At 37.6% G+C, this 14516-nt stretch overlaps 1 protein-coding gene across 2 annotated transcripts in view; it reads left to right on the top strand.

Annotated features, from left to right (window-relative positions):
* The first annotated feature begins 234 nt into the window (after window positions 1–234).
* The window catches only part of Gng2 (G protein subunit gamma 2), a 107414-nt gene continuing 93132 nt past the window's right edge, over window positions 235–14516 (top strand). The window contains exon 1 of one of the 2 annotated variants that reach the window (XM_040274104.2): window positions 235–789. The gene's annotated coding sequence lies outside the window, so the exon portion shown is untranslated. The remainder of the gene's footprint in view (window positions 790–14516) is intronic. The other variant, XM_005322853.5, reaches the window with a different exon arrangement.

The following is a 14516-nucleotide window of genomic DNA, read 5'->3' as shown; positions in this document are numbered from 1 at the left end:
ATTTCTTTCTGAGCATGTGAGTTAAGTAAAATCTCAGTGGTGGTGAGACCTTGGAGAAATGAAGTGTCTGGAAGGTTGGCCACAGAGGAAAATGCTGAATCAAGAAACTGCCAGCTCCCAGCTGGCGAAGATAGGAACCATTGTAAATCAGGGAACAGTTTAGACTGGTGCTGGATATCAGGGCCAGAGCCTGGGCAGGGGCTGTTGACCCAATAAAAATAGCAGCAGCAGCAGCAGCAGCAGCAGCAAGAAGATAAGAAGCCAAGTTCGGGCTCAGAAAGCAGCTTAGATGACAAAGAGGGGGCTGCTTGGGTCAGTCTGTGGAAGCAGTTAGCAGGTGAGGAATGAGGAATGAAAAGGGGAAGGAAGGTACAAATAGCACCAGAGGGACAAAGGGGTCCCCGGAATTACAGTCAAATTACTGTCAGTAGCCCAGAGCAGGCAAAAACCACTAGAGTAAGTCCTGAAACGGAATAAGAGAGAAGCAAAGAAAAAGCTGCTAACAGCTACCAAAAAGAGGAGGAAGTGGGAGATGCACTGCTTCCTGTACGAAGAACGATGATTGAAGACAAAGCTGGGTGGGGACTAGTCCCTGGGCTGCAGCCGCAGCTGCTACACATACACACGACGCTGCTGCTGCCGCCGCCGCCGCCGCCGCCGCGCTCTGTGGGCAACTCCTACTACTGCTGGGCTGGGCTGGGCTGGGCGGGCCGCCGCGGAGCTCGCCTACACAGATCAGCTCCGGAGAAGGGAAAGCCACTCTCCTCTGACCGAGCCTCCGGAGCCAAGGTAAAGGAGACCTTTTTCCATGTTGCTCCTTTTTAATTGAGGAAAGTGACCATTTATGCCTGTGGATTTTAGGGCAGATTTCTAAGGGAAGCTGAGAACATTGCCTCTCGATTAGGGGGTGATCAGTCTTTGCCTTTTAAAAGGGCTTTTAAGAATGATGGTCAAATTTGTGACACATTTTCTTAAAACAACAACAACAAAAAATCATCCTCTAGTGCTTACCTCGGGTGACTCGCCAGAAAAACGCGCTAAATGTAAGGAGCGGTTTGCATAGTTCTCTTGAAAGGAAAACAGGGCTGAGTTGAAATCAACCCCGGGGGCTATGAAGCTGTGGTTTGGTCATCAGTGTTGCAGTCCTCTTGTGTAGGGGGTGTAAGTGGTGGGGAAAATGTTAATCTGCATTCTCTTTCTTACATATTGCACGGCGCTGTCTTCTGCTTTGCAATGTAATGGCTGTGATTTGGCTTTTTGGGGAGTTAGATCCTTCTGTACTAAGAATTTGCCAACAAAGGCTCGAATTGCGTAGATGAGGGGCAGTATTTACCATTAAAAAAAAAAAAACAAAACAAAAAAACCGGTGTCTTCCTCCCTCAGCTCTGTGCGGCTGCTTTCAGGGTAACCTCAGGAACAGCTTCCATTTGCCAGTAGGTCTTATCCTAAAGTTGCATCCTTATTCAAAGAAGCAGGCGGATCTGGGGACCGTAACTTGTCCAGAATCGAATACTGGCGTACATATGGATTTTATGTTTATATGGATTTTATTCATCTCTAGGTCATGTTAACCTCAGTCAGGGACAAAATATAAAAGTGAGCTGGGTTATTTCCTTACCTGTATAGACTGTTAATAGACTGAAGTAGTACAAGCAGAACATAATCTTTATTCTTTAATTTTCCTGGGCAATGGATGCTATTAATGAAAGCCTAGGGCTGTGACTTGTTCATATTTATGAATGATAAGTAAAAGTGCAATAAATAGGTCTAACGGACTAGAACTGAGACTGTGAGGTTCCTTTGCAGGATATATAGGAGAAACAGTTTTAATACCCTAGTGTAACATGATTTTTTTTTTTAAAAAATCAAGCTTTGTTTATTCAACAAAGTGGGTTTAAGCAATTGATGGTCATTGATAAAAGGGTTTTTCTTGGTTTTATTTTTTACAATTAAGGGTGATAATTTTTCAAAGGAAAGAAAGAACTGCTTATAGTAGAGTAAAAATAATAAAAAGGACATGTTTAAACACTCACAATTTTTTAAAATACAAGTTTTTCATAACCAGATATACCAATTGAGAGTGTATATGCCTCCTCCTGGTTCACCATTGCCAGTTGTAAATAGCTAAAAGATATTTTGTTTTGTTTTGTTGTTTTTTGCCATCTTCATGAAATTGATTTGGCCTCTCAGAATTTGTGGAGTAGAAACACAGTTTCAGAGATAGGAAGCTTTTCTTGGTACTAAAGAAAAAATGTCTGTTTTTCTGAGGCCACTTCTCATTAAAGTAAACCGGCACCATGTCTAAGAGACAAAGTATTGCTGGTGTGGAAACCATGAAGCTCATCTGAGGATTCAATGAATCAAAGCTACAGGCAAAACAAGTCATGTCAGGATTCCATAGTTCCACTTCCAGTTTGCATCCTAAAGTCAAATATGTAAGATAATCTTCCTAGATAGAATGCCTAGTGTAGCTCTTACAGTCCTATAATCAAGCTGTAGTCATTAAATGAAATAGAAAGTTGGGAATCTGAGCTGCATGAATGAGGGCAGGGCTTACCCTGTGGTATTGATCCATCTACAAGCTGTAGTCGGCAGATAATGCCAACACCCTGCTTTGTTTGGGAATGTATAGAAAATGCGTGTTACTCCTCTGTGAGTGTTTCATCCAACAGTAAGAAAATGAAACCCTGGCCAACAGACATAGTGGAGTCAAGAGGCCCCTTCTCTTCTGAAAACAACTAAGAACTGCCTGTTTTCCTCACAGCACAAAACATTTCCATAATTGTTAAATTCCAGCTTGAAGCAGAACGTTAGTAACAGCAGATCAGTAATTAGGATGGTGAGATGTTTAGGAAAAATATGAATATTCTCCTATGCTGCAAAATGAAAACTATTTCCACTTATTCTGGCCATATGGGATATTGAAGATACATTGCTTTTGCTCAGGGTATTCAGTGGCTTTTGAGGGAGTCAACCAACATTAAAATTTTAATTGTATGCTTCCTCCCCACCCCCACCATATGGCCAATGGCTGAATGGAAACGTGACTCCATTATTTTATGACCAGCCCTGGGCCTCATATGGTGGGCATGTAGTGAATGTGTTTGGTTGACTGGCTTTTTTAGCCTATTTCAGAAGACAGGCCCAACTTTTAAGTCTAAAAGCTCTATAGTCAAAGCAAAAAGCCTGTTCACAAAAGATTACTGTGGGTAGAAGAAAAGAACACAAAGGAATAAAAAGAACACAGGCTTTGGAGTCGGGCAGATGTGCCTTTGAATCCTACCACGCTCTTACTACTTGACCCAGTACATTAATTTATGAACCTTAATTTTTTCATTGTAAAGAAGGATTAGCAGCACATAACCAGGCTTTTTGTTTGGTTTGTTTTTGCTTTTATGTGTATGATAAATGAGTGTATGGTACACCGAAGATACTCAAGTATTATTTTTCTTCCTTGGAGGCATAAGAAAAAGTTAACATGCTCTTCATCTTTGTCACTGCCTCCAAAGGTGGAGAAGACTTTTTCTAATTTTGAAAAATATTCATAATATAAAATATCCCATTTTAACCATTCTTGGGTGGATTGTTCTGTAATTTTAAGTACAGTCACATTGCTGTGCTATTCACCACCATCCACCCATGGAACATCTTTTAATTTTGCGAAATGGAAACTCTGTACCTATTGAACAATGACTCCCAGACCCTAGCAATCATCTTTATTCCACTCTCTCTGTAAATTTGACTAAATACCTCCTATAAATGGAATTATACAATATTTTTCTTTCCTAAGAAAAATATTGTATATTTTTATTGTCTTTGATGTTCGTCCATGTTGTCACATGTGTCAGAATTTCCTTCTTTTTTAAAGCTAAATAATATTAAATTGTGTGTATATACCACCTGCTATTTATCCATTCATCTTTCAATGGACACTTGGACCACTTTTTGATTATCATGAATTATGATACTACAAATACAGGTCTGCAAGTATCTGTTAGAGTCCTTCTTTAACTTTGCAGACTTATGGGACTTTAGTAATTCTTTTTAATTTTTTGAAGAACTGCCATACTGTTTTCCACACTAGCTACACCATTTTACATTCCTACTAGGGGTTACAGTTTTTCCACACCCATACCAACATTTGTTATTTTATTTATGATTTTCTGGTTTTTGTTAGTTTTTGATAATAGACATCCTAATACATAGGAAGTGGAATCTCATTGTCCTTTGGATTTGCATTTGCATTTTCTTAATGATTAGTGCTGTTGAGTACCTTTTCATGGACAGACTGGCTACATATCTATCAAGCAAAGTATCCAAATCCTTTACTGATTTTTCACTGGATTATTTTTGAGGCAACATTTTAAAATTTCTTAACATTATGTATATTTGTATTTAAAATTATGTATATTTGTATTTTAAAATTTCTTAACATTATGTATATTTGTATTTAATCTCCTGCATACAAGTCTTATTCCTGCCCAAATATAATACTTCTCTCAAAAGTAACTTTTAAAATCAAAAGAGAAAGTAAGAAAATATTCATAGCTTCTGTGAACTGGTAATGTCAAGAACCTGACAGTGAAATTCCTTATTGTTGGCAGTCACACATACCAGTGAGCCTGCTGGTCAAGTCGTAGGCCAGGCAACTCTCAAGGAGACACTGGAGGGAGGCTGTTTCAGTCTTTCTGGTCCCTACTCATTAATGAAGCTACTGGGGATAAGAAAAATGTCCAACAGGTATCAGAATCAGAAAAAGAGAAGAAGCTGAAAGTACTGAATTGTTTTCAAATCCTTTATGATGGGGAGCACTAGTCTCTGCCACAGGCTACAGCAGTGAGACAGTACAATGAGTTTCCGAGACAACAAGTTTCTACCCATGAAATATGATTCCAATCCAAATTTCACTTTTAGAAATAAAGAACATTTCTGTTTCATTTTCCACTACAGATATCACTCCTAATCCTGAAACCAGTGAGGCAGGATGTAGATATGACTAAGGAAAGCTGAGTGAAAAGACTAGGGAGGACCCTTGAATAGTTCCAATATCTGAGCCTCACAGTGTGGGTACAGACATTGATTGACCTTAAAGGGTTTGAAGTGCTCCTAAGTGATGACTGTCTATTAACTTTATGCATGGGCAGGTGTGTGCGTGGGGTTGGGGGCTTGCAGATAATGATCCTCAATTTTATTTAATTTGAAAATCTCTGTTCTATAATTACTGGGAGAGCCCATGTGCCTAGCTTTACTAGAGTAGGTGGATAAGAGAGTTATAGAACTATATTGAGATTCTGCCCCTAAAGTGAAAGATATGTTAATTAGCCTGGTTTGATCATTTCGTGTATGTGCTCAATCATGAATGGAAATATCATATAGTAACCATAAATATGCAAAATTATTATTTTTCAATTAAAACCTAAAAAAATAAATAAATAAGACCTAGTCCCTGGCCTTGGACATGGTCGATTGGCAGGAACTGAAAATGGCCTGGCATGACCTAGCTTTTATCAACCCCATCATGATGGATAATGAAATAGGCCTGGAATTGAAAGTTGTACAGTTGATTAATCCATCATCTCCCAATTCAAACTCCATTTTTCTTCCTGCCATATTAGGGCAAATGGATGGGGGAAAAATCTTTATTCTCTGTCACTCTTAAAATTATTTGTAAGACTAAATTATTTTGTTCAGAAAAGGGGGGTAATATTTAAATTTAATGCCTTATATAAATATGCAATTTTTGTGTCCAAATTTGTTGTAGTATAAGGAAGGTACTGCAGAATAGAGATTTGATTTTTCAGATAAAAGTATGAGAGGTCTCCTGCAAGCTCTTTATGTTAAAATAAAAAAAGTTGTGTTTAATGAGAATCAGTGTGTTCAGACAAGCTCTAGAGAGCTTCATTAAATCTTTAAAAAGAGAGTGCTCAATCATCAAATTTTAGTGCTAACGTTTTTCTTAGAAGTGGTACCACTGTCCACTGAGGTTTGAGATAAGGCAGGACCAGCTCTTTTATCTCCTGGCAAATAGCTGTAAATAGTCGAGCTCCTAATAGAAAGACTGTGAAAGAGCAGTCTTTGGACTTCCTTTCGGCCTCCCTTCCCCGCAGCATGCCTGGTTGGTGGGGCCTGCCATCCCCCTGATCTCTCGGTGCCATAGGTAAGGGCTGGAAGCTGGGTAGGTTGGTTTCACTCTGGATTCATTGTTATGTCAGCAGGGTCATTCCTGTTCCTTGAAAATCCTTTCCTACTTCCTTTTGTATTTCACTTTTCACTCTCCTCTGCGCATTTTCAATGAAAACCATTCAGTCCAGGTCGCTACTCCCTTTATTCATTATTGGTGACCTCATCTTCTCATTTTCTGATAAGGTATAAATTTCAGACTTTCTTAATCTCCTGCCTTGTCACTTCAAAAATTTCTCTGTCTTCATATATCTTACTTCATTCAGACAGCTCTAACAAAACACCTGGCTAATTTATAAAGAATAGAAATTTATTTCTAACAGTTCTGGAGGCCAGGAAGTCCAAGATCTTGGTGCCAGCAGATTAGATGTTTGGTAGGGGTCTGTTTCTCATAGATGATACATTCTTTGTGTTTTTATCTGATGGAAGGGACTAGCTAGCAGCCCCAAAGGCCTCTTTTTTAAGGGCACCACTCCCATTCCTGAGGCAATTATGAGCTAATCACTTCCCCAAAGTTTTCTTCTCCCAATACTAATTGCATTGGGGAACAGATGCCAATATATGAATGGAGAGGAGAGAGGGGAGCACAAATATTTAGATCATAGCTTCACTAATTCCTTCTTTTAGGTCAAATTAACATAACATTCCTTTAAACCAGGAGAAGAACATCTACATGGAGTCTCCATCACATTCTCTCTTATTTTCTAAGGGATTGTATCTTACATAATTTTCTCTTTGCTACATATTTGGTTTCTTCTATTAATTGGTCCTTTCCTCTTTGCCTATAAACATACTTACTTTTTTATACTCTCATAAATTAGTTACAAATAAAAAATAATAAACCTGTTGCCATCAGTTTCCCCTTAACTTTTGTAACCTCTGCTGATTCTCTTGTAAGTTCTCTTCCTACCTCTATGAAGGCTTCTTCATTAACTCCAATTCCTGCTTTCTAAATATGAGTATTCTCAAGATTTGGTTCCTCTTTGGTCCACTTAATTACTCCCTCTCTCTTAATTACATCATTTCCTGTGATCTCAATCGTTGCCTTTCATGAGGCAGTCCCAAATCTGTTCTCTCACCTACTTTCTGAGCTTGCACACATGGTGAGGTGACTGTAAACTCACCAGAACATCCAACCCACCAAAGGTAAAGCTCATACATCCAAGATGGTGCTCAACATTGCCTTTTCCACACCTCAAAACCATCTCCTCACCTAATTCCATGATTATTAGTGACACCTTCCTCTTTCAGTACCTCAATTACAAAGACTCAGTTTCACTATTTTCCTTACTGCGTGACTGTGTTGTGGAATGTAGCACAGCCCTTGGCATTGCAATTGGAAAACATCCTGATGCTATCTCTTTTCTGTATTGCTAACCGGTGTCTTATTCAGGCCCTCCTCACCTCCAGCTGGGCTGATTTGTGGGTTGTGTTTTTTTCTCTCCCTGGAATAGCTTTTCTGCTCCAGAGAGACACCCTATACTTGACCCCAGCTTACCTCTCCAAGTAGACGGATTCCATTTGTCCTGGAAGGCTCAGTTTGAATGTTACCTCTTTTGTGGTGCCTTTCTTGGCTTCTTTCCTTTTTTCCCTATAAGGAATGGTCTTTGCCTCCTTTGAAATCATCCTTTGGTTTTTTATCACAGCATTTAACTCATTCCTCTATATGACTAGGAAGTGGTATGTAGAATATACTTCTGCATGCCTTTTCTTTTTAACCACATGGTAAGATCTTTGAGGACAGCAGTCACGTCTGGTTTCATCTTTGTCTCACAGTGCAGTTTGTTCATCATCCGTTTATTTGATGAACTTTCTTGAGTGACTCATTTTGGGATTTAGAGTGAACTAGACACAGTACTTGTCATTTAGGAGCTCACAGACTACTGGGGAAAACAGACAAATACAGAAATTATTATAATTCAGTTGGTTTGTCTCTCTGCAAGTCTTAAATGAATGTCTGCAATGTGCCCTGCACCCTTCTAGATGCCAGGGAGACGAACAGTGAACAAAACAAGCCAGTCCTTTGTTTTCTTGGAACTTACATTCTAGTTTTGAGATAGACTCAATAAACACACATCTAACCAGTGGTTTTTAGATCTAGTTGCATATTAGAAATCATTAAGGGTACTTTGAAAAATTTTTGTCTCAGCCTCACTCCAGACTGACTAAATTAGAATCAGCCAGGACTGGAACCCACAGACAGAAATCACAAAATGAGAAAATATTTGTAGAAATGGATGGAATGATAGAGATTGCGCCTATGATCGTGGTGGTCAGGGAACTCAGCTTTGTTGAGTGATCTTGGAGTTCATAAGATGACCCTGGAGTTAATAAGACCTAAATGATGGTAAGGAGTCGGCCATGTGAATTTCTAGGGTGGGGAGTTGTCTCCAAGCAGAAGATGAAAATGCCTTTCTGAAGTAAGGCTGAGGTGAAAGGCCCAGGAAATGTGACTTTTGAACATCCATGTATGGTAATCTAAAATATGTCTTTCCTCTACAGAAAGCAGCTTTTCAATTAAACTAGGCGGACTCCGAATGCAAAACACTTGGCCCTTCTGTTGAGTATTTGCTCTGGGTTAGATTTTTTTTTTAGATCAAATTGACTTACACAGTCAGGAAGACTACTCCATTTAATTATATTATTTTCCTACACTGCAATCAGCTCTACAGGGCTTGTTGTCTGAATTAAACACCATCCTTATTGTTTAAAATAACCTTAGGTCCTTGGTATTATCTCTTGGGTGAATAAAGAAAGGAAAGCAATGATTTATGTCCTTAATTTTGTTTAGGGGAACCAGGGAAAACTTTCCCCAAGAATCATTTTCACCATACAGATTAAAGTACTTGTGTTAGAAGATGTTTTAAGAATCAAGTTGAGAATCATTATTTATTGAACTTTGAATTTGTGATTGATACTTTATATACATTACTGTTTTCAGCTAGTTTTAAAAATAACTCAGAGATGAGGATAGTATTTTACTACGAGAATACTTTTGGCTACTCATGGGGGAAAAAAAATGCCCTGCCAAAATGGCATAAACAATAGAATATTATCTCAAGACTTGAAAGGAGGGCAGCTTCAGAGCTTGTTATGTGGTAGCTGGACAATGTCCTCAGCAACCTAAATTCTTTCTTTTTTCCCTCTGTGACATCCTCAATGGGTTGATTAATCGAGCTCCCCTTACTGTGTCAAGATGACTACTCCAATTTCAGAATTAAAGGCAGATATCAATATGTAGAAGCATAGTACAGGGCTAAATTATTCTCTGCTGCTCTTAGTAAAGTTATAGCAAAGCAGGCTCCAGCAGAATTCCCCTCCCAACTCAAACCACTGGGGTTTAAGACTCATGTAAGAGTCTCCTCCTGAAGCCATAAAGCAGCCCAGCATCTCTAAAGAACAAGGTCACCAGACCCCAGGAAAAAAGGACTATTAAAAGGTTCTATTAGCAAGAAAGAAGGGGTTGTCGGTTGTTTCGTAGCCAGTCACCACTACTAGTATTCCCATTTTATCAGTAAAGATACTAACACTTTAAAAGGTTAAATAACTTACCAAGATCACATAACTTTGAATGGAAGTGTTTCCATGCATTTCCCTTTCAGAGAAACACACACACACACACACACACACACACACACACACACACACACTTTGTTTTTGTTGGTGGTAATGATCTAGTTTAGATAAAGATTCCTTGAGGAAAACACACAAGGCTGAAGAAAGACAAAATAAGGAATATCTTTCTAAATAGAATATTCCAGAAAGTCCTAAAAAAGCAAAAGGAATGGCATTTAATTTAGACAACCAGCCCTGTGTTTCTGCAATGTCAAAAAATATATATATAATTAAATTGAGTCTTCTTGCCTGGTCATTTAAATCAATTTGATCTAAATAAAATTCACCCTGGGCTGAGTAATGAGCTTCAAAAGGCCAAGGATTCTATGATTGGTATCTGTCTGACATAAATGAAAACCTTGTTTTCTCTAGAGAGGCCTGTATTTTGGTGATTACAGCACCTGGAAGAGAGGAATGAATAATCTCTGGGATTCCTGATCATGAGCTGTTTAGATGATAGGTTTCCACTTCCCAACTTGGAGGCAGCACCAAGTAGTGCGTTTCCAGTGCGGCTCCTGCTTCCTTCTTGGGCATTCTCTTCCGAGGCTGCCTGGGTGAGGCAGCAGCCGCGAGGAAGGGAGAGTTCAGTGCAGTTGCTGCCATTAGAATTTTGACTGCTTGTCTCCAAGGTGTGTATTCCTATGCATTTTCATCGTAACAGGCTAAGCATTAACGGTAGGAGTGCTTTTTCTGTAATAAATGACTGAGCACCTCCTACTCTTATATTTGCATTTTTAAACAGGAAAGTAAAGTTAATTTCTAGGCTTTGCCAACAGAGCTCTATTTAAAGTGAGTATTTATCTGATCTGTGTAGGACAGAAAAAAATGTAAAAACATTTAAACAAGAAAAAAAAATCTGCATTTGCATAGCTTTCCTGGGAGAAATGAATTGATCCTTTGCCATTTTTCTTTTAAACTCATGAATGTGGATTATATTCTGGGGACATTGTTGTGCTCGGGCATTAAGCCATTTCCCTAGCAGTGTTATTATTTCTTTCCCTTTGGGGAGAAAAAATGTTAATATTGAACAACTCCAAGACTTTTAAATTAAAATAAGAAAAGCTTAACTAAGAAAAGGTGAGAATTTCTAGGCAAAAAAAAAAGTCTTCCTTAAAATAATTCTAAAATACACTAACAGAAAAATAATAATCCTAAGGCTTAATTGATAGAAGAGCAAAGTAGTTGGAGTCACAGTCACTTAGACGAGTTGCTTAGACTTTTTGTGCCTCAGTTTCTTCATCTATAAAATGGGAAATAATGATGATACCTACTTTGGAGAAGATTATATGTATATAAAATTTTATTTAGCATGGTACCTGGGTTATTTACTAAAGAAGGGTAGCTATTACTCTGTAATTGTTACTACAGATCTGCACTGGAGTTTCTTTTATTTTATTCAAAGAATTCTTGCCAATTTCTAGCAGAAGTGATTGCGATGGCCTAATATTAACCACAGGGACTCAGACCTTGGAGTTGGACAACTAAGGGTACCCATTTTCGTGGAATAGTCAGATGTCCATGTTTTCTCTTAATGAAGTGCCAGTCTCAGACTTGCACTGTTTGTTTGGAAATCCACTGGACTTACCCATAAATTCTTCCAGTTCTCCTTCCCAACTGGTAAGAAGTTTATACAAGGTATGGCCATGTGCCTTGCATCAGCTAGGGCAATGTAAGCACAGTGGTGTATGTCACTTCCATGAGGAAGCTACAGACCAGGCTGCAAGCACATTCCTTAGAAATCATCGGTGTTGTGAGAACAGTGTTAAGTCAGTTTATTTGTTACCACAGTATACTCCAGTTTATCCTGACTGATAGTCACTCTGGTTTTACCTTTAAACTCTAGAGGGAAAAAAAACCCAAACATATTATTGTCAATGTACATAAAATGTGTAGCTCTTCAGAAAGTGTAATTTCTAATGACTAGGTATAGGTGTATGTATATGTGTGTGTGTGTGTAGTGTGTGTGTGTGTGTGTTTGTGCACGCGCACATGCATTTGTGCACAAAATGTGGTATGTTAGAATCAAGGGATTTAAATAGCTTCATGTAAGTAATTTCTACTTAAATTCTTTTAAAATAAATTTATTTCCGTTTCATACAGAGGAAATCAATAGACTAAAATTATCAGTATATGTTTTCTTTGAGCAAGTCAACTATTGTACCAAAGTCAGGACTCTGAATTTGAGGCCTGATATGATCATGAGGTTATGATTTTTAGGTAATGAAAGATCTACCCAGAATGGTGCCTTGAGCAGTGAAGGAGTTTCCTGAGAGAAGAGAATGCACCCAGCCATGCCCATGGCCTTGGTCTCCACTAAGACAATAGTCTTCCTTAAGCCCTATTGTGATATTCTGGTTATAAACAATGTGCATAGCTCATAGATGGTATTAAATATATTTGTTGAAAAAAAATAAATGGAAGCAGTTCATATTCTTTCAAATGTCTGGACTCTTTCATGTTCAGATTGATTAATGATTTTATTGGTTTTAAAACATCTTGTATTAAGATTTACATATATTATTTTGTAATACTTTACATTTGACCATGCATATACCCCCATATTTGGGTTATTTTATTTGATAGTTTTTTTTAATACAGATCTTATTTTGCCTGATTATTTCATTTGGATCTCTAAAACTACATTATGAAATACCTTAATTATTTAAATTAGGAACAGATTAATTATCTCCAGTGTACAAACTCAAATTAATTTCATTATAAACCTGAGGTTTAAATTGATTAATCTTGTAGTGTTTAAGGGACCACGTGGGTTTTTTTTTCTTTTTCTTTTTTTATCCTTAAGGAAAAGAGTATGTTTGATTTGATGGATCACTCTCCATTGCACCAGATATGCTAATAGGAGCAAGAAATTTGCAAGAAAACTTTAGATGCATTTCATAAACCAGCCAGAAACCTGTGTGTCTGGGGCTTCTGGGGGAACAATCTGTGAGTCATTTTAAAAAACAAACACACTCATAATCAGAGTGCATGTTGTTACCATGGCAATTAGGCCTGTTGAGTTGGCTTGCTTATGTTCCTGTAGAGGGAAGAGGGGGAGAGAATTCAGAGCTTTGACTATCAGCTCTGGTTTGCCTATTGCAGGAGAGAATTTAGGGGTTTTTTGAGAACACACTGGCATAGTCATCCTGACTATAGCCTGTCTTTCTTATTGAATATGAACTAGCTATATTAGTGTTGGGCATTGCAGTTCACAGGGGAGAAAAAGACCAATTGGTATTCCCTTGAGAGCGGGGAAATAGTTTCTTTTTCTGATATATAATTACATGTAAGTCTCTAAGGTCAACCTGGTGGAGCATCTTGTGTGCCTGTGCACAAGACTAATAATGCTCTAACGGGCACCAAATGCAGCTGGCAAAACATTATTTTAGATTTAAATGATCCTCAGTGTATTGCCCTAATACAGTTACAGACTGCTTTTAATGAGACTATTGTTCTGATCTGATTCATAAGTAGACCTGGTGTCTTTATTTTGTGGGCTGGGTATGACTCTGTTATCTTGAACAACCATCTTATAATGCAGACCCATGGGTCACCTGGGAGACTGGGGAAATTATGGGAGCTCTGCCAAATCTGTCATTACTCCAGGAGAAAATAAAATCAAAGCACACTCTTGGTTGATGGGCATCCAAGTGTACTTGGATTGGCCGTTGGGATTTTATATAAACACCAATGATTCACTGAAGTACTGGTGTGAAGGCACACACACAACTGTCAAAAGTGTTTCTAAAATTCACTTTAAGAAGTCTGGGCATACTTTTAAATATACAACTGTAATACAGTGGCTGAAATTTATTCTTTAGAGCATACATTAAACAGATTTTATTAGAGTTGGAACAACGTTTCCTTAATAAAACTTTTTTTCAAAAGTCTTTGAATAATGTGAATTTTGATTAAAGGGTAATTCAAACTCAGAATTTATGTATGTGTGTGTATGTGTGTGTATGTGTGTGTGTGTGTGTGTGTGTGTGTGTGTGTTGGTTGTATCCCAGCATATGAAATAATAAGAAATTCTAAAATATATATTTTATTCTTATATGTATTCTTATAGGTAAAAAGAAGGAATATGTTGCCCAAATTTCATTATAGGTTGAATTTTTTTTAAGATTATCACATATGTATTTTTCCCATACACCTAGCAGCAGAGAAGCTGGGAAAAATAGGTATTTTGATATATAGCTTATACCATAGCTTAAAATTCTATTAAAAGTATAGAAGAAAAGAAAAGCATATTTTGGGGCATATCTAGCAATTTCTGCCATTTCTATAATCCTATAAAAGAGAGGAAATGTGTGATTTACATTTTTATGTATTTTCTTCCAGTCCTTTTCTAAACAAAAAAAAAATGTGTATATATGTATACACAAACGTTCATACATACATCCATATGTATCAGAATGAGAGATGTATATTGCATACTAGAAAATATTGTTTTCACATTATATATTATAGTATGTACATAGCATATTTATAATGTTATATGTTAGCATGTATGATATATTATAAAATATTATATATTTAAAAATCATAGATACTATGTGTTAAAAAATATGATGTACAAGAATACACCCTTATCCCTGGGGACATGCACCATGGCCCCCCAGTGGATGCCTGAAGCTGAAAATAATATCAAACCCTGTACATATTATGTTTTTTTCCTATACATTCATACCTATGGGTTAATTGAACACAAGAATTATGAT

The sequence above is a fragment of the Ictidomys tridecemlineatus genome, chromosome 5 (genome assembly GCF_052094955.1).
Source record: "Ictidomys tridecemlineatus isolate mIctTri1 chromosome 5, mIctTri1.hap1, whole genome shotgun sequence".
NCBI classification, from domain to species: Eukaryota; Metazoa; Chordata; class Mammalia; order Rodentia; family Sciuridae; genus Ictidomys; species Ictidomys tridecemlineatus.
The sequence above is the reverse complement of the archived record's forward strand: the minus strand, read 5'-3'. Positions and strand labels throughout refer to the sequence as shown.